The sequence below is a fragment of the Corvus kubaryi genome, unplaced genomic scaffold (genome assembly GCF_017639235.1).
Source record: "Corvus kubaryi isolate FWS band 111438036 unplaced genomic scaffold, C.kubaryi_AGA036_p1.0 65022, whole genome shotgun sequence".
Classification (NCBI taxonomy): Eukaryota; Metazoa; Chordata; class Aves; order Passeriformes; family Corvidae; genus Corvus; species Corvus kubaryi.
In genome coordinates, this window is record NW_024581701.1 from 54,980 (window position 1) to 78,874 (window position 23,895).

General features: G+C 40.6%; 2 long non-coding RNA genes across 2 annotated transcripts in view; one reads left to right on the forward strand and one right to left on the reverse strand.

Annotated features, from left to right (window-relative positions):
* The window catches only part of LOC121672879, a 34,883-nt gene that overhangs the window by 5,981 nt on the left and 5,007 nt on the right, over positions 1 to 23,895 (reverse strand). The gene's annotated exons all lie outside the window — the stretch shown is intronic.
* LOC121672878 lies at positions 7,954 to 15,737 on the forward strand. Its single transcript, XR_006019069.1, has 4 exons — positions 7,954 to 8,405; positions 12,824 to 12,931; positions 13,380 to 13,504; positions 15,463 to 15,737. It is a non-coding gene; the product is annotated as an uncharacterized LOC121672878 (long non-coding RNA).

Genomic DNA, 23,895 nt, shown 5'->3' on the forward strand with positions numbered 1-23,895 from the left:
CATTAGACATTTCCCCAGTGGGAAATCATTCAGTCAGCATGGTAAATGTTGTGTGGCTGCTTTCAGAGAAGAATTAAAATGACTGCTGCTAGTATTAATCAGTATTCCTGAATCAGTTTTATAAGGTAATGTTGGGAGAAATGAGATTCAGAATCCTATTTGCGTGACAAACTGCCATAACTCCACTGACACCCAAAAAGAGAAGTTACTTTGCTTAGCACTGACTAGGGTCTCTCCTTTCATTTAAGAGTGCCTTTCCTTCTGACATTTGTGTCTGCTTTCTACTAAGCAAAACTATTCTCTCTGTCTAACATGGGTCACGTCCACTGAATCCAGCGATAGATGAGGGACGAAAACTCTAAAAGATGTGTCCCTTAAACACTGCTAAGAAGCAAAAAGTTAATGTGTTCATCAGCAGTTATTCTCTTTCCCTTGTTCTATTCAGTAGTGGTACAGGAACTTTCCCAGACTTCACTTTTTGTACAATTTAATTGTGTTGTAACTTGTTATAGTAGAAAACTATAGAACAGTATTTCCAGAAATGCAAGATCAGTAGGGAGAGACAACATCTTTTACTAGCCTTGCTGATATATTTGGAAAAATCAGATATTTTGTCAGGTTCTGAGACTCTGCAGGTGACTCTGTGCTTTGAAAATGTTTTATATCTGCTCTGATGAACGAAATGTTTTATATCTGCTCCAAGCTTCACTTTCTGTGGCCACCAAAGCTACAGCAATGCTGCTATCAAAAACCACATGGAGGACCATTCTTTCACCCCAGTCTTCCATAGGCCATTAAAAAATGTTATTATTGTATGTCCCTTAAGATGCTGGGAATGAAGAAGAAATGTTTTTTATATCAATGGGCAACAATTTCTCTCCAGCTCTTGTCTGGTGTTGGCCTTTGATCACTCCTGCTTCACATCAGTTTTGATTATCTCAGTGCTGAAGCCAGGCTGAATCCTCCTACTCACTTCTGGATATTCCCCCTGCTCCCCACTCAACCTGCCATCAAGCCAACAGCTTGTACTCTGTTTAGAAACATATTTCATAACTGTCAGCTTCTGGTATCAGCTTTTAGAGACATGCAAAATAGCTTTCCTTCCCCCCGCATCCATATGCTGAACTACCAGTTTACAAAGATGCCCTTTTTTAAAGTTCTAATTTGTGAAGTCTCATTAAATTGGGAATTAACTGCAAAGTGATATGTAAAAGAGTTGCCTCTCTTAAGTAGTGCTACACGGCTATGAAAACTGTTTTCTTTGACTACCCTAGGTAGTGCCTGGTTGTGAATCTTAGACCTAAAATTTACTTTTTAGTTGCATTTAGTTAAATTCCTAAATGGACTTCCAGGGAAATCTTTCAGCCTAACTTCTGCACCTTGGATCATATGCCTGACATCCTGAAGGGAAACAGAAATGAGGAGAGGAAACAGACGCTGGAGAAAGGCAGCATTTTGGCCAATGTCAAAGGGAAGGTGGAAGCCAAGGCTGAGCTGCACCATGTCATCTCCAGGATGTGCACCAGGTGCTGTTCCTGAGCTCCCTCCCTCACTCATATTTTCTAGCAGCAATTTGTCATGGCTTCACAAGCAGGCTTCCTGGGCTCCTGCAGGCTGATATTTGAACAGCAGAATACAAGATCATGTGTTTTTCTCACTATAAACTGGATGAATAAAATTTGTGCTTGGGTTTGTATTTATGCATGGTCATTTTTCCAGGATGATGTAATATATTAAATGCAAATGTTTACATTAATGCACCTCCATAGTTCCACTTAGGCCAGGAAGGTGAAGCATGTTTAATCAATCTGTTAGCTGCCTATGGCTATTTTCTTGAGGGTTACCACAGTGGACTGTAATGCCCATGTAAATTCCAGCATCTTTCCATCTGAGACAGGCTGGCATTCCAGCTTCACTGGTCTCCTGTTCACACAAAAATCAAGCAGTAGATATAGGCCTGGCTATATTTGCACTTAACCTGGATACAGACCTGCTGCTGGAAGAGAGGTGTGGCACAATTTAGGATGCTTTGGGCCAGTTCTATGCCAGGCTATACCAGCAAGAATACACATAAAGCTTCTAGGTGTTTTGATCAGTATGGTTATAGTGATTGCAGAGCAAAAAAAAAGAGGTACCAAAAAAATCCCATACAAGCACAAAGTTACCAAAGCCAATATCTGTATTGTGGGCCAAACTTGATTGTCTTTCAAATGTGTTGATTAGGAACTGATGAGCTAACACATCTGCTAAATGTTTCGTTTTTATTTAGAGAGCAAGCTCTCAAAAGTCTCCGTGTTGGATATGGTCACATTTCTTGTGCTTCATTAGCCTCATGCATGGACCCCCTGAGATTTACTGTCTGTCACAGTAACAGTAGTGCAAGATGTCTTATTCTTAGAAAAATGAACAGACACTCTTTATTTCTTGGGCTTTCTTCAGTTTAAACATTTAAGTTTGTGCAGGTTTTTGCTGCATTCGTATGTTCTGAAGAAAGAGCAGGTAACATCTGTTAATGACATATTCTTTTGCTGACCTTGTCTTCGTCCCAAGCTGTGGATCCTTTTGACCAATTGACCCCCATACTGTCACATTTGGATTTGGTACATCAGCTTAGGGCAGAGACATGGCCCACATGAAGGCTGTCTCCAGGTAGAGTCATTTGTTTTCAGGCTCTAAGATTTCAAAACTTAAAATGGTTTTATCCTGGAGTGCTCCTTGGATGCCATTTTGTAGTAGCCTTACAAAAGTGTGACTCAGAGCCTGTAATTAATCCCTAAAGCATTACATTCTTTGACAAGTTTTGCAACACATGGGACTTCACAATAATGGTGAAATCATTTCCAAAATGCCTGTATGAGTTCAGCTATAACATTTCTGCAGGGAATATAGCAACGTGTTTATTTCTGTGCTCAGAAGAAGAAAAATCCAATAAAGATGGATGTATTCCCCCTTAAAGCATGGAAAAAGATTTTGAGATTCAAAAACACCTGTGCATATATATAAACTTTATAACAGACTTCTGTAGTTAAATTTCCTCATGATTTGTTAAACAGGGAGAAGAGCTGGGAGAACTAAATGATGACTTAATGGGATAAGGCTATCAAATTTTTGGGACATTGTTCACAGAATTATCTATGCTGTTTGAAGGTAACTATCCATATTGCTTTCCAAGACTGATTCATTGAGTGTAATTATTTTGGTGTAGGATTAGAATAAAGATTCATTTAGGTAATTTGCTGTCCAGGGCCAGTAGCATATGCTAAGAAGTGAGCACCAACTTATGATTTCATAATACAGCTTAAGCCAAGATAAAATCTTGCTGCTGCCAAGAGGGAAAGGTCCTGCCCTTCTTTTCAGCTTCTGCAGCCCCAGCTCCTGGCTTCATAAACCCCAGATTGCCTGTGCATTGCTGGTGCTCCTCCAGACACACAGTAAGCCAATTTACTGCAATGGCAGAAAGGTCACTTAAATAATAACAAAAAGAAGTGCTTTTGTCTTTGGTGAGTTGAGCTGGCTTGCCTCATGATCCGTCAGGTCGCAGTGCCAGACGGAGGGGTCACGCACTTGGGATCAGTGGATGTGGGAGGAAAGAGCAGGGAAGGCTGGATAGGAATGAAGGAAAGAACTAAGAAGGGGGGAGTAAGGGGGAATAAGGCTTCCAAGCTGTGTCAGCAACGAGACATTTATTTGGCTAAACCATCTATTTTTGCCTGTTTGACACCTACTGGAAAATCCAGCTGGTCTTCCCAGAGCAGCACATACAGTGGGTGGAAGAGCTCTGTCCTGAATGGAAATATCTCATTTACAATTTATGGAAAAGTCTGTATGGGGGCTCTGGGGGGTGGTTTTAGTCTTTTGCACATGTGCATTACTTTACAGTCATTGTTGTTGAGTTTTATTGTCCATTTTATTGCTTGGTCAGTCAACATCATGCAATCCTTCTGCAGATGTTCACAGTAGCTAGAGCTGAAGGCCACACATGATCCCAGTATCCAGAAATCAATGCATCACCTGAAGACTCCACTATGTCACTTTTAACCTTTTTCATGTCATTTATTGGTATGCTAAAGAATAAAGATCCCAACACTGAACCTGAGAGGATGGTGATAACTGCCACTGGGAAAACTGTGTTTAGTTCAGTGTTCTCTTTCCTGCTTCTTAAACCATCATCAGTCCTTGAGGGAATCTTTCCTTCCAATCTGAGAGGGCTGAAGATCTTTCAGTAAGGAGCGCTGTTGCCACCATTTTTGGAAGATGGCAAACTTATCACTTGAGCATTGATTGTGTCCATGTGATGGATGACATGGACGTCTTCCCTGGACAAAATGAATGGGGATACATAGATCAAACAGATCATATTTACTATTTGCTCTCTTCTTCGGTGGGGAATTTCTTCTGTGATTTCCACCAGTGGCAGGGAGGTCTTGTTTAAGGTTGGTGCCACACTATCACCTTTCATTCCTCTAGAATTTTGTCGGTGCTAAACTATAGATCACAAGTCATGGCAGCTCCACAGCTGAAGTGCTTTAAGCTCTTGAATAAATATCATCTGATCTGGGTAGTTTTTCACTAGTGCAGTTTCTCAAGTTGCTCCAAGTCATCCACTATTGATTTATTAGGCTGAGGCAGATCTTCCTGGTGAAGAATGCCCCCATTGTAGGAAATTCATGGACACTTCTAGCGCCATTAGATGCTTCTGAAAATCTCTGAGGTTCTTTTGTAGCTTAGCAATATGTCCAATCACAAATATTAAATACATAGTCATTGTCGTAAGCAAAAATAAAAAAAGTCCCTGTGAATTTTTTTTGTGTGTGTGTGTGTGTGTGTGAAGTAAGAACTTGGAAATAGTGGAGATCAACAGGGGCATGTGCTAGGCATGCCCAGAAACCTGGGCTGGTTACACTGCAGCCTGACATCTGCAAGCAGCTGAGCAGCAGGAAGCAGCCTGACTTGCAGCCTGACCTTCCCAAGCCAGGGGGGATCTCCCATCTGGGGAGGGAAGTCAAGAAGACAGTACAAGGAGGGACAGTGGTGGGACAGCACAAGGGCATGAAATAATAAGTTGGTTCTTCAATAGAAGCCACTCTGCAGACCCACTCTGGGGTGTTGTTTGCTCTGTCCCACCCCTGACACTTGACTCAGGTCACTGTGTCTTTTTTCTTTTTTATCATGCATTCTAGAACAAGAAGTTGAGGCTTCATTTTGTCCTCTAATGTGGGGATCTGTTAATCCACTGCTTTTCCTATTTCACATGTTCTCCCTGTTGGGTGCCCTAGCCTTGGCCACTCCCTCGGTTTCTCTCTATTTGTTCTGTACCCCAACCCCACCCAGGGACCGCCCCTGGGCCCCTGACAAAACCACCCCGCACCCAGATGACTCTGTCTCTCTACTTCTGAACATCGCAGGGACAAGATGTGATTAAAGCCATCTCACACCCTCATGAGAGACCCTTCTCTGCCTCCTTTACCACCACTGCACTGTAACGCTGCTGGCTGCCGGAGCCAGATCGCGGGGCTGTCCCAAATGGGCTCCGGGATGCGCCTGGTTGCACGGCCCTAGGAAACCCTCACTGAGCTCTCAGGGAGCTGCGGCCTGCTAGGCAGAGTCCAGCAGTTACAACACTCTAATGTTCTGAGTCTTGATATACACTTTGATCGTGTTTTCAACTGGTGTTTTTCATGGAACCATCATAGAATCACAGAATGGTGTAGGTTGGAAGGCATCTTCAAGATCATCTGGTTCCAACCTCTCACGTTTTTTTTTTTTTTCCTGAACTGCAATATAGACACAATATAGACAGAAGTTTGATATAATGGCCTGGTTTTTTTATTAAAATTTCCCTTTATGGAATGGTTATGAGACAGTTCACAATACGACCATTAGATTACCTACCTAGTAATTTATTTTTTTAAACTAATCTGAAATTTGGACCCTAAATGCCTATTTGGATTTACAGCAAGTCTACATGACATGAAAAGTGATGCACATATACCAGCTTCTGTTGCCTTTCAGCCTTTTTACTGTTACTCAAAGCCCTTTTCTTGTACTCTAACAGACAGATGCTCTTTTGTTTTACCTGTTTCTGAAAGAAGAACAGGAACTATTTCATTACTCCCCCTAGCCTAGGTCAGGTGCTGTGAGTGGTCAGCTATCCAGACATTCAGCATGCCAAGGAAGGTAGGACACATTCCCCAGACAGATAATTTCAGGGCCAGGAGACTTGTACCCCTTGGCTTTGAGCTGCTGTTCCTGAGGCTGGCAGGAACCTTTCTTCTTAGATTGATGGTGGGTACCCAGAATCACAGGCAGCCTCTCAGCATCAGTTATTTTGTTCTGATAAAGCTAAACAGGAATGTCACTTTGATTTGTTAGTTAATCGTCAGCATTTCACTTTTTTTCCTTGGAACTTTTTTGAGCCTTGGCTCCTACTGACTTACAGAAACTGCTTACTCACTCGTTTCTCTCCTAGATGTCTTCCAATCAGGAACATAATGAATATCAGCCAACGTCATTGTGACAGTATTGCAGATAGCTCCAAATATTGCCAAACTGCCACACCATATATTAAGGTTTCATTGTGGAAAGCAGAATTTGATGAGAATAGCACTTTAACAGTGGGAATGATTTATCTGTTGATTTGAGTGGATACCCTGTAAACCAGAAATATTAAAATCAAGGGCACAGAGATTTTTGTAAGGATGTACATGCTTCAGCCTCAACAAAAACTGTTACAGAAGAGAGTGATGGTAGGAATCCGATGATATTATGACATTTTTCTCTTTTTTTTCCTCTTAAAACTATATAAATTCTGTCTCTTGGACTAGAAATCTTCTCTTTCTGAATTATTTACCAGTTTATATTTTTATCATCTTTCTTCACCTCTTCACTACAATAGTAATAGAATAAGTAAACAAAAGTTTTGGGCTTCTATTGCTGGAGGGAGGAAAAAACCCCAGACTTCAAGTCACAGTCAGCATCTCCTCTTTTTTCACCTCCTTGTGGTCACCACTGAGAGCAGATATATTCCTCTGCCTCTTCCTAGGTATGTGCTGAGCTCAGAAATTCCACATCTCATTGCTGTCTCTCGAGAGAATTGTCATATGCCAAAGTCCACAGTGGAAAGGACTGGATTTTCACTGTGTTGGGTATTTTTAGTGTCTGGCAGGATTGGTAGAAAGGGTAGCAAAGTAAACAAAATTAGTATGAACCTCAAGGTGGAAATAGCTCATCCAGCAGACTGAACACCTTTGCTATTAGGGTTTTCTTCCTCTTCAAGTCTGTTTCAGTTGTAGCCAAAGATGCTCAAATTCAAATGCTCAGACAATTTTACAAATTAATCTGTGGCCCGTTCTGTGATGCACTGAAGGAAATGCTAGTTCCAGTTCAATTCCTAGGAAAAAGTACACACTGCCTCACACTGCCTGCTCTCACAGCTGGTTGTCACCCTTATCTCTGATTCCTTCCAACCCACTCAACTCCTGCTGTTCCATGGAAAGCTTTGCTTTCATACTTTGCTTTCATTTCGTGAAGATGATCTTTATAAGTGTTTACTTAAATGAACAAGATACTGCTTTTTCACTTGTTCTGTGTTTCTCATACCGTTAAATAAGTCCTTTTCCGTTAATTCTGTGATTCCAGTGATCAGCTCTTTGCCTCCCAGAGTAACACAGCTCCTGGAAGGCTGCACACAGCATGGCAAATACCAGCTTCATGTATTAGCTTGATCCTAGCTCAAGCAAAGTTCTTACCAGGCTTTTGTACAGAATTGTGGTTTTCACCGTTTGCCATCACTTGATTGCTCTAATTGAGATTATATCCCTAAAACTTTACTGTTTCCACCCAGTTTTCCTGCTCAGAATGCAAGATTTAATCACCATGTTCAGTGTTAAAGAACATGTTGACTCCCTTACCCTTTTAGTCCAGGAAACTAATCATAGGATGCATCAGCCTAAAGTTCCAGCGGCAATGAATGTTTTCTCACATGAATAAAAAATGAGGAAGTGTGTGCTTGCACGTTTTCAACAGCACATTTTCAGGTGGTTTCCAACAGCCTCTGTCTCTAACCAGCTGTTTTCTCTGTTCCCTTCTCATGGCTTCTGCAGCAAACATGTTATTCAGAAGATTAACATTTTGATGAGGGAAAATGGAAAGTCCCCAAACCACTTTTTTCCTGCAGCCTGCATGACTGGCTGGGGAACATAAGATGTGCCTACTCGACAGCTTAGTGGAAAGGGGTAGAGCCAGCCAATTTATTTTCCTCTGACAGCTGAAAACCTCTAGTTTCTCTCCTTTTCCTGCCTTCCTTTCCTCTACTTCTGATTGCAGTGGTCACTGCAGACTAGTTCCACCTGGTTGCAAGCAGCTGTGCTGTTAATTACTTTATTGGCCATCGAAGACCCCAGCAGGTAATATTTTTGCTTGATTTCCCATCTCTTCTTTATGTTCCTCCTTATCTCTGCAGTGGGAACAACTTTCCCAATGCAAGAGGTGGATGCTTAAAATAATAATGTATTTAATTGCAAAGGAATGTTTGAAGGGAAACAAAGTGCACTGTTCTCAGACATGCTTTGGTACTTCCATTTAATTACAGCCTGCAGGAAGGCATTGCTTCATCTACTGCCACTACAAAGCACCATAGTCACTGGATGGGATCACTCTGTCCCCTGGAAATGTCTGTTTTGTGTTGTCTTCCATCTCCTTTTATAGAGCCACATTTTATAGGGTTATACTGTTATAAAGTCAAATATTATAGGCTTGTTATAGGGAGAGGTTCATGAATTATAGAAGATGTATGATATAAAAGCAGATATAAACGAAGATTATTACTTTGAGGCATTCATTCATTTGAATGGTTCTCATAAAGCACGGTAATGTCAGAGATTGCAGTAAACGCACCTTCATTGTGTGGGTAATCCAAGCACCACCTTAATTTTCTCCCCAGTTCTACTATTTAGGTAGAAAAATCTTGTACCAATGAACAAATACATCCTCTCCAGTAAAGCAGGGGGTGGCTACCCTTGGCCTCCTGGTGGAAGATAACCAGAAACCAGTTAGGAGGCAATAAGGACTTAATTCTCCAGTATTGTTCCTGTGGATCCCCTGCATTTATCAGTAAGTAACTGAGACTATTAACTGAGAGTGGCAGCCTACTTCTTCTGGTACTTTTTAAGGCAAATATCTTTTCAAACAAGAAACAAAAGGACCACTGAGGAACCTATTAGAACCTCCTGGTATCCCCATGCCCTGCTGAAATAGAGTTAACATTTTCCAGAAGTGATAAAAGGGAAATGAAATTATGTTTGCTGACAATGAATTGGATTTCTTAACAAGACTGTTTAAATGTAACTTTGATTGCACTGAGAAAGATGGTGATAAAGCTTCTTGCAAAATGCATTGGTAATAAATGTTGCTAAAAGTACAGCAAAACATAGAAATAAATTGTCTGGTTGGTGTGGTGTGCCTGTTACCAATAGCTTTTAATAAGATATTAGAGCTAGATAAACATCTGTCATTTTTGGGGCAGGCCAGTAGATCTTGCCTTGGGGCAGATGAATAAACTGGTTATTAGACTGAGGTCCCTCACAGCCCCAATTTTCTGTAATTGCTCACCATCCCAAGGAAAAGGCTTCTGCTCTTGTCACCCAGGTTATGAATGATCAGGGTACTTGGTGCTGTCTTAGATGCCTGGAGCCTTGTTATGTGCCCACATAATGAGTGAAGCAGTGGGGAGGTGAATGTTCTTTCTGCCTTGCTGGTTATTCTGGCTGACACTATTTTACCCTGACAAAACCATTGCAATCCTGCCCACAGCAGTGGTCTGAGCCTGGCCTGTGGTGTGGAGTGTTTTCAACGAGCAAGGGAGCTGGGAAGGCAGGAATTCTGTGGGACACCTGTAGAAGCAATTTCACAGTGTTTGTTCTGTGGAAGAAAGCCACAAACTCGGGAGAATACATCTGCAGGTGTTGCATCCTGCTGCAATGCTTATTTATCTGGCTGGCAACACAGAAGTGTTCAGAGATTTAAGTTGTGTTTTGAATTCACTTTGAGGGAGATGCCAGAAAGTCAAAGAAAATCTGTTCCTTTCCTGTTTAAAAAAATTCCATAGTCTGTGGAATGTAAAACCACTGGAAATGAAAAAAAAAAAATCTTTTAAACAGTTAAAATGTTAAGCAAGTTACATTTTCATAGGATGTTATTTTTTCTTCTATTCTAAAATTACTGATTTTTTTTTTTTATTCCCTATACATGCTTGACAGGCCTACTATAAGCTTCTTAAACACATGAAATGTTTTACCTACATATTTCCTGAGGTGAAAAATGGATAGATGCTGTTAGCGGCTGATAAAGAACATCTCACTTAAGGTTCATTTCTATTGTTTGTGTCATCCCAATAAATTGCTTGGCACTTGCTTTAAAGCTTGTACTGGAAGTCAAACTAAGTATAAGTGCAGCAGTAATGGGAAATTATGTTTACTGTTACCTAAAACTTTGCATGACAAGGAATCTACAGCTGGATGGGCTCAAACTAGAAACTTCTTCATTAGATTCTTTTAAATGGAACTTATTTGTGCAAGAAGTGGAATCAAACGAAAATTAATCTTTAAAGTGGTGGGTTTCTTTAGTCTTTAAAATAAAATTGTAGGGTCCAGGATGATTTACCACATAAATAAACTGGATTAGAAAGTATTTTATATTAATTTCTTACATTTACATAGGGCTATTCATCTGGGAAAACAGCATCCTGTGTTGATTTACATCCTACTCTTTTTGCATATGTACCAAACTCCTAAAATAAGTAGCAGACCAAATGCTTTTTACCACTACAGAAAAGGATTAGAAAGGCAAAGAACTGCCAGGAAAAAATTCCTAGTTACATGGAATTATCAATGGAAATGTTTTCTTAGGACTAACTGAGACCAGTAGGTTTTGGAGAGCTGAAAGTTATTTAAAATGACCTCTATCCTGACCGGCTCGCAGGTAAATAAGATTTGTCTATTTCTATACTTTTATTCACAGCTGAGCAGGCTTTGTCATAGTGGGGTAAATCATGAGTGTGAAGAGTTTGTGGAAGTATCTCCTAGGAGCAAATTCCAGGAGAGAACACCTAAGGGTTACTAAAACCGCAGGTACAGCTTCCAGTCCCAGTGGGCCTATTTTTGAGAACAGGAAGACTTTAGAGACAAAACATTCCTCAGCATTGGTTTTGGGTTTACAGTAGAGGAATGTTATCAGACTGTCAGAGAGAGGAGAGTAAGGTATGTTGGCTGATGTGTATTTCCTGCTGCTGTGGGTGAACCAAGTACAACCACAACCTTCTACGCCAGCTTCTTTTCTGCCTTACAGAAACTGCCTCCGAAACCAGCCATTTCTAGACTAGAAAAACAAGGAAATAGTTGAGGTCTGAAGTTTCTCTGTGCTCTGCTTCCCTTTCACTTTGCCATTCTGGTAACTGCACACGTTGAAGAGACCATACAACCCGCCAAAGAAAGCAGGGAATTATCTTGATGGCAGTGCTGAGATAGTATCTCTAGGGGCACCAGTAGAGGAGCAGAATCAACAAAAAATCATGACAGACTGGATAGGCTTTCTCTCTTTAAACCTCATTTTACTAGCAAACATTGAACTTAAATATGAAATATCTCCTTGAAACCAATGTGGAATCCCAAAATGGGACCTTTGTCAACAGAGCTATCCAGGTAAGAAAGCTTTCCAGAGGGTGCAAGTGAGATACCTCATGCAGTGAAACACAGGAGCTGGTAGCTTCTGGCCCTCAGAGGGGAATAACTTTCAACCCGTGCATGAGTCACGGAGACAGGCAGATACAAATACTCTGGTTAGCTCCCTGAGAGATCAGCATTCCCATCAGGCCACCACCCTGCTACATCTTGTACGCATTCTTAGCTCAAAGCAGATAAAGAGGTCATTTGGGAAAAATGGACTCCAAAGAATTACAAAACTTCACTGAAGGAAATGCAGTGTCACACTGTTAATTTTCTGATTGTTTTCAAAGATACTGCTCAAAAGTTTGGGTTTACCTTTAAATATGCTGTGTCTATTTCAAAGTAGAAATTCTAAGGTAATGTAATTGCAATCTTGAGAAGGGTTGTACATCCTTTCACAGACAGCTGAGTGTAGAGAGCCATTCAGGACAAGAACTGCCTGCTCTTTTTCTGTTGTTCTCTGGAAGAAAATCTTTTTGACTTCTCAGAGTGAAGACCGATGTTCCTGCCAAGGTAGACAGCAGAGAGAAGGAACGGGGAAAGACTGATGGAGTATTCTTCTGTGAATTTCTCATTGTTTCTGTAATCTGCATGTACCTTTGACCTTGTGAGCTTCCAAAGATAGAGATTTCTGCAATGCAGTATGAAGCTCTTCTTTTTTTGTGTTACCAAGAGAAAGAAATTCCTTTAAGGCCTAATGGTAATATTCATGCAGCTCTCCTGTTCATGGCTGTTGTTTAATGACAGATGGAATCAGACATTGGGACACGGCCAGTGGTGAACAGTGACTCATTCTACCTGGTTACCTGAGTTATGTGTCTGAACAACTGAATTATAATACACACAGGGAAGAGAAACTGATGTAAAAGTGGAACAGTACAGTCCCAGGCAGGGGAAAAGAGCAAAGAAATTGCTAAAACAAAAGGAATTGTTTCTCCAGAGTTTTAGCTCCTAGAATCTTTTGTCTGAGTCTGGTTTCCAAATTCTCAGAGGTTGTTCTGTTATTCCTGCTTGAGTCCCATCACTTGTGCCTAGAGCTGGTCAAACAGGCTTTGACTGTCAGCAGAAGCAGCTGGATGTTCCCACCTCTGCTCTGTTTGCAGGTTACAAGGAACACAGGGAAATGCTCCAAGCTAAAATCATGACAACACTAACAATAGTCCCAGCACATACCTTCCAGATGATTTTATGGGAACCAGCACTTCATGAATGTGAGTAGCACTCAATATCTTTCCTTCCCTCACCACTGCTGCTTCTGCCTTAGGAGACATGACTACTTTTTCCTGTCTCATGTGAGGGAATCACATCAGCAGCTCTTCTAAGATATGGTGGCTAAATTAGAGCGACCACCATGGTGTCACCAGAGCTGTAGACTTGCTTGGAAGAGGGGTCTATTGCAGGTCATTGAAATATCTATCTCCCATTTAACATCATATGCATAATATTCACTCGCACATGTGAGATATTGCAGCACTTCTAAGATTAAGAATTCCATGAGGAATACTTTGGAGTTTTTCCTGTGGGATTTGTTCTCAGCACTTTACAACTGCGGTAAGTAAAACTGTACAAATAACTAACAAGTTACACATGGAAATTGAGCTAAGATGTTGTCTTGCTCTTTTCAGTTTTCTCTTTTTCTTTTTATGTTCATATTTCTAGAACCTACAGACAGAAAATGAGATCTCTTTCAAGAAAAGCAGAATGCTGCCTCTATTTTCCAATTTCTCTGTTCTTTGGGGGCAATGAACTGACACTGCAATCAGTCAATACCAAACAAAAGTAAGGTACAGTAACGTGACAGCAACAGTCTCTTGTGCTGTGCAATTTGCTATTAAATCCCTTGGGTGTCAGGCAGATTATCTTAGGCTGGCTTCCATTCCCACTCTTCCTGTATGTCATATTTGCCCTAAAAATATTGTTCTGAAATTTACTCTTGTACAACTGATCATGAGAAATGAGCTTGTCTTTTGCAGGCTTAATACTGCTGATATTTCCCCCTCTTCCTCCTTTATAAACTTTATTTCATTAAGGGATCTAGTTGACTTTTCACACTCCTCAAAAAATGTGTGGCTATTTCCTGAATGAAATAACCATGGCTTACCTCCCTGGTAATGGCAAAATCAAACTAAATTTAAGAAAGCCCGCACTTCTAGCTATCCTTAAAGAAGGCTTTCTCTGTACCACGTTCATATGCTATTCATGGAGGGTAGTAGAGAAGCGGCGGTCAAAACCCACAGCATCCTTAAGAATCCTTGACTGCAGTTAAACTCCAGGAAAAGTTTTTCATTTACTTTCTCTGAACCAATAATCTTGCAGTCTCATCAATGTTCATTTGTCTTTGCTGAACTGTCTGTAAAGAGAGGTGATTTTCCAGACTTACCTCAGCCTGAGCCATGTAGAAGTTACTGTCTCTTTGAAATATGTTCTGACAGACATGAATTCTAATCAGGCACAGATGATTTTTCATTCACTGAAGACTTGAACCAAAAAGCAAGAGGTGACAAAGCTCAATCCTGCTAATTTTCTTTCCTCACTTTGCTAAACTTAATCAGCAGTTGCTGGCACTGACCTTTCTTCCCTTGACATCAAGAAAAGGATGGTCCTACTGAATTAATCACTTCCAGCTTGATGAGGAGTCAAGCAGTGCTAGTCAAGTGTGGGATGCAGATAAGGACATGCATTCCCACTAATGATCAAACACAGGTGACCCCATTGACACCACTTGTTTGGTGGACAGAACCCAACAACTGAAATGCTGAAGTAGAAATAAAGGGATTGTTAACACTTGTGCAGATCTTTCCCTTCACCTCAGGGAAAGGGGAAAAAACTTTGCAGATGGATACAGAATGAAATTACTTTCTGGACATTATGGGACTTCATTTCGTCAGGCACTTTTTCAAGCCTAAATGGAATGTGTGGTTTTTTTACAAATTTACAGAACTTGGCTCTATCATGTGTGATGTGATGGATCCAGGAGAGCAGTGTACACTAACATGTCACACATTGGCCACATAAAGCCCTTCTGATCTGCAACCAGGAACTGCTGGTGATAGAAAAAAACACTTGTGCTACACAGTTTGGAGATGTTTTAATGTAACCTTATAATCAGAGTTAGTCTTACTTTCTGAAAAAGATATTTAGAACAACATATAAAACCTGGAATTCTGACATCGTCCTTTATTCATAAGAGATTCATTCTGAAGTTAGCATGAAGATATCTCATTACTCTTGCCCTGGATGTCTGGCAGCTGCCTAAAAGACCACAAGACCTTGTGATTAGGGAAGTAACAAGGGCAGAAAGAGAGCTGAAACACCTTTGAAATACATTTGCAATCAAAAGGGAGCAAAATGTCCCTCAAAGATGGACATGAAGACACCAGGATAATATTTCTTTAAAGTGGTAAACTGGAGAAACAACATTCTTTCATGAAGTTGTATGTGAGTCTTGCACAGATGCTCTCTCCAAATTTGCCCTCCACAAAAGATATAAAACCAAGTTGAATCAGGAGATTTAACTATATTCTGAGTGTTAGTGGGTTTGTTTTTCACCTTAAAATGCGTCTTCAGCTCTGTAAACAAAATGTTGACATTCTGACCTCATAGTGACAGAAGATCTAAATAAAGACTTCTAGCAGGAAGAAAAACGAAGATAGCAAGCCAAGGCACATTAGTATTAGTATTAGTATTATTTTAGCAATTAGAAAGCATTGCCCATTAAACTCCTATTTTTTTTTTTTGGTAGGTATTGCTGCCATGATCCAGGAGGAGTCTTTCTGAGAAGTACTCCTTGTAACCATTCCACCTAGAAGCGAGGGAGACAAAGCTACCACTGACTGCAGGAGTGATCCTTATGGATGTGTCATGGTTCTGTCGGGTCCAGACATCTTTTGTGGGATCTCATTTAAGCTGTTTACAGCATAGACACTTATGTCTGGGCTCTTTATCTAACTACCCTGAGAGGTCAAGGGAGACAAAAAGGCACTGACTAATTCACTTAAACTCAAGGAGACACTTAAGGTGATCAAGACTATCTGCTCACTAAAAACATCAAATTCTGTCCAGCAAGCATGAAAAGAGTTCGGGGGGAATACCTGGCAGGCATTTAGATCTAAGCAAAATTAATCTCACCCTTTTCTTCAGCAGGTGTTGCATAAATTAATAGATCACAGACACAGGAATAAGCAGATCATGTCCCCCATATGCCTCCAAATATGCTTGTGTGACAAAACAGTGAAATACTATTCCATCACTCCAGTAGCTCTCTACATTTACACCAAAAGCCCCTATCTGCTGATGCAGCCATAAAACAGCTTACTGCTGCTGCAGAGGGGAGGTCAACATTGCTGGGTGTTTGTTGGCTGCTGTACTCTTTGTTTGTGGCAACAAACCAAATGGAGCACAGAAACCCAACAGGCTTTTTTGGCTTGCAGTCAAACTGTGAAACAGTCCCATCAGCTGGGCTGTAGCCAACGCTGCTTCTCATGTCAGGTATCCAGGGAAGAAATCAGTCAAGCCTGCAATTTCTGTCTGTCCCATTCTCACCTTCTCAGACTAAGCCAGGCATTTTAAATTCATCACTCTCCTTCAGACACCTTTCCTCCCCTGCTTGTGTTTTTTCCCCCTCATATAAATATATATGCATATGTCCTTTGTCAAACATAGCAATCTGAGTATTATTACCCTAGAAATTATATCAAGAACTATATAAAAAATCCATTTCCTTTACCCTCTCCTTGCAATTATGGTCCAACTGCTTTAATAAACAGAAAAATCATTCCTTCCACACATCATTACTATTGAAAAGATTAAAACAGTCTGGCTATCGTAAAGAAAGAAAAATAGCAGCCCACACACAGAGGAGCGACTTCTACGTGTAACCATCCAACCCAAATTCCAGGACATGGCCCCTCCTTGGTAAGAAATGTCTCAGGATGCTGCTTCCTTCCCTCTGCCCAAGCAGCTCTGGAGGTGCTGAAGAAAGAGGAAGGAAAGGCAAAAATATGTAACTAAAAACCAGCCTGCAACCTGTCTGTAGCCCAGGAAAATCAATCAGTCTCTAAACTGATTTCCAAAACAAGAGAAGAGGCTGGGAAGGGCCAGTACTTCAACATCTGAACCATTCTTTGTTCAGCTTTGCCTGTGTTATTGCACATAAGAATGTGTTATGATTTGCACTGAGGAGTGCTAGTTTATTATCCCAAAAAATGTGCTGGACAGCTTCATCACACAGACAAGAGATTAATTTCACTGGTGCCTACTTTGTGTGAGGCAAGTTCTAAGAGAAGCATATTGCTTCCTGTACTTTTGATGAAAGTACATTTAGGCTGTTTTCTCTTAACTTGGGTCTTATTTGATAAGTTCTGTGTCCTTATTGTAGCATTTAACTGCCCATAAAATTGTACTCAGGGAAGAGCTGTTGCAAACATTGCATCGTAACCACCCCTGGATTGTTCAGTGCTTGGTACAGTGTGGTCACTTTCCTGATTGAGGCCTCAGTGCTCTATTGCCATGCAAATTATGTTAGAATGAAAATAGGAAATGGGAGAAGTGTTTCTCATTGATTATGAAGTTGAAGCTGTTTTATAAACAATACAGGATAGTTTACCTTGTGACTCACGCAGCTGTACAATTCAATAACACCTATCTTATCCATAATGCTATAATCAAGTCCCGCTGTTTTTCTTGAGGCTGCTGCATCTTTGTGTGCATCCACATTGCAGTGGAAACACTCATTTGCTAAAATAACCCTAGGTGTGTCATCCAGAGCTATGTCCTTGGCAATCTCATGTTACTGTTGAAAGCTCTGAGTCTCTTCTGGCTGTCTTTGATTTCGCTCTGTGTGTCCCTTAGGACAACTTCCAGGGAGGTTGCTGGCAAACCAGCTCCAGCTGCACTATCCAGACACCCCAGGCTGCACACAGAGGGCTCTTCACGTCTGCACATTGGACCTTTGCTGGCCCAAGTGAAAGCCACACAAGCCCCACTTGTCAGGAACTCTGCGTTGTCCCTTTTTCTCTTCTTCACTTCTTAAAAGCAGCAAGATAGTGTAAAGAGATGGAATTTTTCTTCTGACCTCTTTTGGATATCAAGGCCAGCCCTCATATCCTCAGGGAATAGACAAGCATGTGGGCTGAACATGCTGCTTGACACAATTTGTCTTAACAAAAACACTTGACTTATAAAAGTAAACACTTGCAAGAAACTGTGCCAGCTATAATTCCATCACTCCACTGGCCCTATTAAGCACTTTAATAAAAAAAATTAAGTTGTCTCCCATTACTGCACAGAGCTTTGTTTTTATAGCTTATGCTACTGTCCCAGTGTAGTCACAAAACCTGCCGTGTTAGGAAATCCAGCTCTCACTGCCTTGGGATAGGCGAGGCCAAGTTAGGCTAGGCCAAGTTAGGCTAGGCTGGAAGGGAAGTCGCAAGGCCACTTCATTGAGTTTGTAGCTTCTTTTGACTTGGAGCTTTGAGGGCTTCTCTTTTCAGCATGTTGGTAACTTGACACCTTTTTCTGTATTTAGAATGGTTTTGGGAAATGAAGATGTGCCACAAAGCTTAAGCTGGAGGCTTGGGTCCTCTGATTAAGCATCAGATTTGTTTACTCCCTTTTAATGGCAAAGTCTCTTATTGTGGGTGAGGTTGCCTATGTCAGAAAGGATTTGGTTTAAATTTTATATCCCAGGGTAAATAGCAGTTACTTCAGAGACAATAACTACACAAAGCTGTGTTTTCATCACTCTGCAAGTGTAATTATGCCAGACTGATATGAGAAACAGGCACAAGAATTGGATCATTCAGAATTTAAGCTGGTTGTTCGTCACTGAAATGGTGAAAAGCACCACTGATTATGATAAAAGATGTTCAATATTCATACTTCCAGAGGAGGGAAAAATATTTTCCACTGAGCTATTTCTGGGACAATGGTAATTTTTCCATCAATAATGCTTTGAATAATACTTCTATACAGTTCTTTGTGTTAAAGTTGTTTAAATATCTTACCTTATATTTCTATATGAAAATTTGTTAACTTTTAAAATAGAGCTTACACGCTGAATTTCCTGGGTCTAAGGAGAATGACAACAATAATACAATGATTTATTTCTCAGCTCTTGGGTACCAGCCTACACATTCAGCTCTAAATTAAATGTTCTTCCTTTATTTTTTAAATATAAAATGTTCATATTTTAGCAACCAGAAAAACTCCATTAGGTAAGACTACACGGCATAAAGGAGGTCAAAAGAGTCCATATTCCAGAGAATTCTGTGCTTTAAAAACTTCACTGCTCCTACTGTAGTTCTACCTTATGCAACCAAATACCAGTTACATGAAAAATTGTGATAACGTTGCAAAAGCTGCCAGAGCTCTGAGATGAGCTTTTGTACCAATAACAATGAACAACACTGACAATGAGCAACACTATTTTTTTTTTCTGTTAGAGAAAAAAGAGCAACTCAGCACAGCTAACTTTGGAAAGAACAAGCTGCCACTGTGCTCATCTTGGAGCAATTTAAAGGTGTGTATGAGTTAGATGCCTGAAGTGGCCACCTAAAAACACAGACTAGACAAGAATAAGGGAATAAAGGTAGGTATTTATTTGAAAGGTCCTCAAAGGTACCCCCTGGGGGCCAGAGGCTATTGATAAGATGGACACCAAGATGGACGACAGGTCACGAGTTCTTCACACTTGTATAGGCTTGGTTCATTTGCATATCAGGGTTAATTCTCCAATTAAAGCTTCAGTTAATGATGTAATTTCCCCAAGCTTGCCCCCGCTTTAGAAGCTTTTGGTTTATACTTTTTGGGCCTGGGATGGTCTGGGTGTTCTTGGAGAGCAGGCCCGGAGAGGCTTTGTTATGTCTACCTAGCACGAGAGAGCAGAAATTAACAGGCTACAAGGAACTTCAGAGTTACACACTAGGCAGTACAGGATTTGAAAAATATAAAAGGTAAAACCTAAGGCATCAAGTTCACTCTGCCCTGGTCTAGGAGAAACAGGAAAGAAGTTTATGAGCCTTGTTTCTTAGGGTCTGCCTGAAGTTGTTCCACCTAGAAGACAGAGGGGAGATGTGGTCTGAAAGGTCACCAATAGCAGAGGAATGACCTGTAGAGGGATGGTGAAGTTTTGTTATGGAGAAATCTCGGCATATCAGCGAATGATTCACTACTAAACTGATGCTGTCTTACCTTCAGCCTCTGCAAGAGCTGAGAACAGGGCAGAATGCCTCTGGAAATGGTAACTCATCAGCATGCCTAACACCTGGAATGGTTGCCTGTCACCTGGAAATTTTTCTGTTTAAATCTATGGACTTTGAGTGAAAACTTCCAAGATACTTCCAAGACTCTCCCTCCGAATTTCCCTCCATCAATGTCCATAGGACAGGTTTTCCCTGCCTTTCTGATGTTCCATTGGTCTGACATGCACTTTGTGGGACCCTGAGCCCTGCTAGAAACTTGAGGTGATAAGAAAAAAAAACCAAAACAATAAAAGAAGCATTAAAACAACAGAGTATTGAACTCCTTTTTAAAACTCTTTGACATGCAGAGGCCTCCCATTTTATATCTAACTCACAGGATAACTTCTGCAGAAATCCAGAGGCTTCATCCCAGAGTAGTCCAGAGTAGTCCAGCACAGACTTAGCACAGAACATCACTGCATGCACACAGCTGTATGGATTTTTCTGCAGCTGCTCACTCCAGCAGACTGGGTTTGTTGACTGCAGAGCAGGATGGGCAAATTGCTGGGCTGAAATGTGTGCCTGAGATATGAATTAGCATCTCCTGACTACTCGTCTGCAAGGAGCCGGTATTGTCACTAACAGTGAGATATCACTTCGGTCTTCATGGACTTCACCCTTTGTACTAGAGGGAGTTTGCTCAGGCAGGCTTGGAAATGGCAAGTGCAATAAGGCAGTACTCTTTCACCTCCCAAAAGTAAGAAAGAGAGAAAGAAAGGGTTATGGTTGTGCATTCTTCCCTTCTAATTTAAGCCCATTTTGCGAAATTACCATAACGCCTTGGATATGCTGGGCTGCATCTGCTAATTGTTCTCAATTCTACTGCCTTTAAGCAACTGTGCCTTGGTCTGTGGCTCATCTGTTGTACCTTTGTTAGCAGTCTTTCTGGTTCTGTGGCACAATTCATACCTACATCAGCCTATTCACAATTTTCTCTGTGTTTCTCAGTGCTGCTACTTTCATCTTTTGTTATACTGATACAGTAATGATTGCTGCATTTCAAAGTCCTGTGCACTCTTTCTTTTCTGTCAGTCAGACTATCATTCAATTTTTAGGTAGGACAGTAGCAGAGATTAAAATCCAATTATTTTTAAAGATCACTGACAGAGCCAAGCTGTATCCTATCTCCTTTTGGAAGCAGAAGCATGAAGATTATACAACTAAATACTCCAGAAACACACAGAAGAAAAATCTTTCTTTGCTTTTGTGCTCCTTTTGTATGACTTCTCTCTTTCCCGCAGATTAATAACCTAAGTAGACACCCAAAAAATCTCAGCTCCATGACATAGGAAGATCCTCATCAGCACCAACTGAGACCTCATTGAGGCTATTCATTCTCACTTGGGGCTTTGTAGAGAGACATCGCTCTCAGAGCCAGAATCCTTGTCTTTGTGAACAGCAACATGTCAGGTAACTCACATTTGATTTTCCCACTGTTACTTTGCTGCAGGCCCTAGCCCAGCTTCCTCCTCTGCTGGTGCTTTCCTGGCAGTTCACAGGTTTGTCTCCATCAGCACAGAGCTGTACATTACAGTCAGGCCAAGATGGACAGCTCTGAGTAATTGTTTCACAGCACTCTTAAATAATTTCAAATCATGTGAAATGATGAAAAGTAATTTCAAACCATGACAGACTTTTTTGGTTTTCTGCAAGTAGACTACCTAGCAAATTTTCCTGTAGGAGTGTTTCTAGTCTCAACAGAGGATGTCTCCAGCACCCGAGAGCATCGAGAGCACCTGTCTGTTCTCAATGTCTGGATTTGCAAAAGACTTTCTGGGAAGCAGGTCAGAAACTGCCAAAATAATCTGTGCTTTCCAAAATCATGCACCAAGCTGTTTATGCTAGAGAGCAATCAAGCCATCAGCTGGTGGTAGATGGCCTCCCAAATTCCTGAACTGCTGTTTTAGACAGTGCTCCCAGGCACTGTGTTTGCTTCCCACTCTCTTCCCCTTGTTTTTGCTTCCCTGGAGGCTTCTGCTGACTCCAAAAGAGCAAATGTCTTGTGTGCAGAAACAACATGCTTGTTTCATGGAAACTATGTCCATGCTGAAGATAATACTCAATGATTTTGCCAGATCAAGACCAAAATACTGAACACCTTCAAGATCGTCATTGTCCTTGTATAATCCATATGATTGCTGATTAAATCAAGGGTATATTGCAATTATAACAAAGGTTAAAATCCCTGATTTTTGCACAAGGAAACGTGGGAGCTGAACAAGTATACAATAAGCAATGAGGAGTCAGGAATTTCCCTTGGGACTAAGTGCTCAGTTCTAAGAATATCCTTGAAAATTCTGACTTTCAGTTCCAGATTATACATCTCCAAGAAGTGTAAGTGCTGCCTGTCAACACCACAGAGCCAGCAGAAATCCTGTTTTCCCTCCTATCCTATTACTCAGCACAGGGTTAGTCATAACTGCCCAAAATAAATGTAACTTTATAAGACTTTCACTATGCCTTGCTATCCATCTCTCTGGATTATTTAATTATTTCCTTTTCTACCTTACTTGTTCTTCTTTCTGTTTACTGATTTTAAGGGAGTGTCTAGAGCTACAAGTTCATGTAAATTTAAAAAAAAATAAAACACTTCAGGCTCTTCTCTTATGTTTTTAAGTGAATCAGGAAATGCACAATTATCAAATCTAAAACAATTATCGGAAGCAAAAATCCTTACCAAGACAAAAACCCCCACCCAATTCAAACACTGCATATTATCTCTTGCTAACATCACCATTAATAATCTTTGACCATATTGGCAGAGGAAAGTAAATGGTAAAAACTCTCATCAAAGGACCAGAAGATGAAAAATAAAATCCTGGAGGTTAAACCTTGACTTTTCAGGAAGGATGTCAAAGGCAAACTGGAGTAGCTGGTCTCTTTGCTCTACTGTGTGCTCTGCAAGAGAGCACAATGCCTGACTTCAACTCCATTTCAAAACAAAAAAGACATTGTTATTTCTGTGGAATTTAAAAGACATTTCTTTTACCGTAAGAAATATAAGAATGTATTTCTTTTTATATGCAGTTTTGTATGCTCAAAATTACCATGAAAGAGAAATATGTGGGTTTTTTACCATTGTTAGTAATGAAACTTAAAGGTGTTCATTGGACACAGAACTGACATGAGTTTCACAAATGAGAAATTTGCAGGCAGGACATTGACAGATTTTCATATCCCACCTTACAGCAGCAGAGAGAGATAAATTGCTTCATTATCCTGGATATTTCTAATATTAAAAAGCAGAAAAAGCAATAATTTCAAAGCCTGGAGCAACTTTGCCTTTTTCAGCACCCTTCCATAAGACTTTCACCGTGGTTTCTGTAATATTGCTAAAGTTTCCCCACTGGGACAGCACAAGTCTGGATTAGCATTTGGGCTGAGCTCTAGATTACTACATTAAGGATGTTTCAGTGCAAAGGATTTGTTGCTACACCAACCCCTTTTTTTTTCTTTCTTTTTGACTGGCTTGGTTGTAGAAAGTTAACTTGAAAAAAACCCAACCAGACAAAAACCAACAGCTGGAATATATTCTTGAATATGTAAATTTAATTTAGTTTCACTCCAATCCTAGTCAGAGCAGCTCTCAGAGTGAGGATCTGATGGGAACAATAAGAAGCTGTATGGGAATGCATATTCCTCAGTCTACAGAGGGACAGAGAAATCGGAAATGTGTACTCTTTAAAGGTAAAACCCACAGAGAGGAGCATTACATTTACATTACTGAGGTGCCCTTTAGTTGAGATCCAAATTTATCTTACTGAATTACCACCTTTAGGCAATGTATTCTCTCTGCAGGTTGGAAAGTGCTGTTTTGTATGCCCAATATAATGTTGTTCATTTATTAATATTCATGACAATGTCAAAAAGGGATGGCACTGTTATTTTTTGACACAATTTTAGTCTTCTTCCTGTCATAGTTGGAGTCATACTGG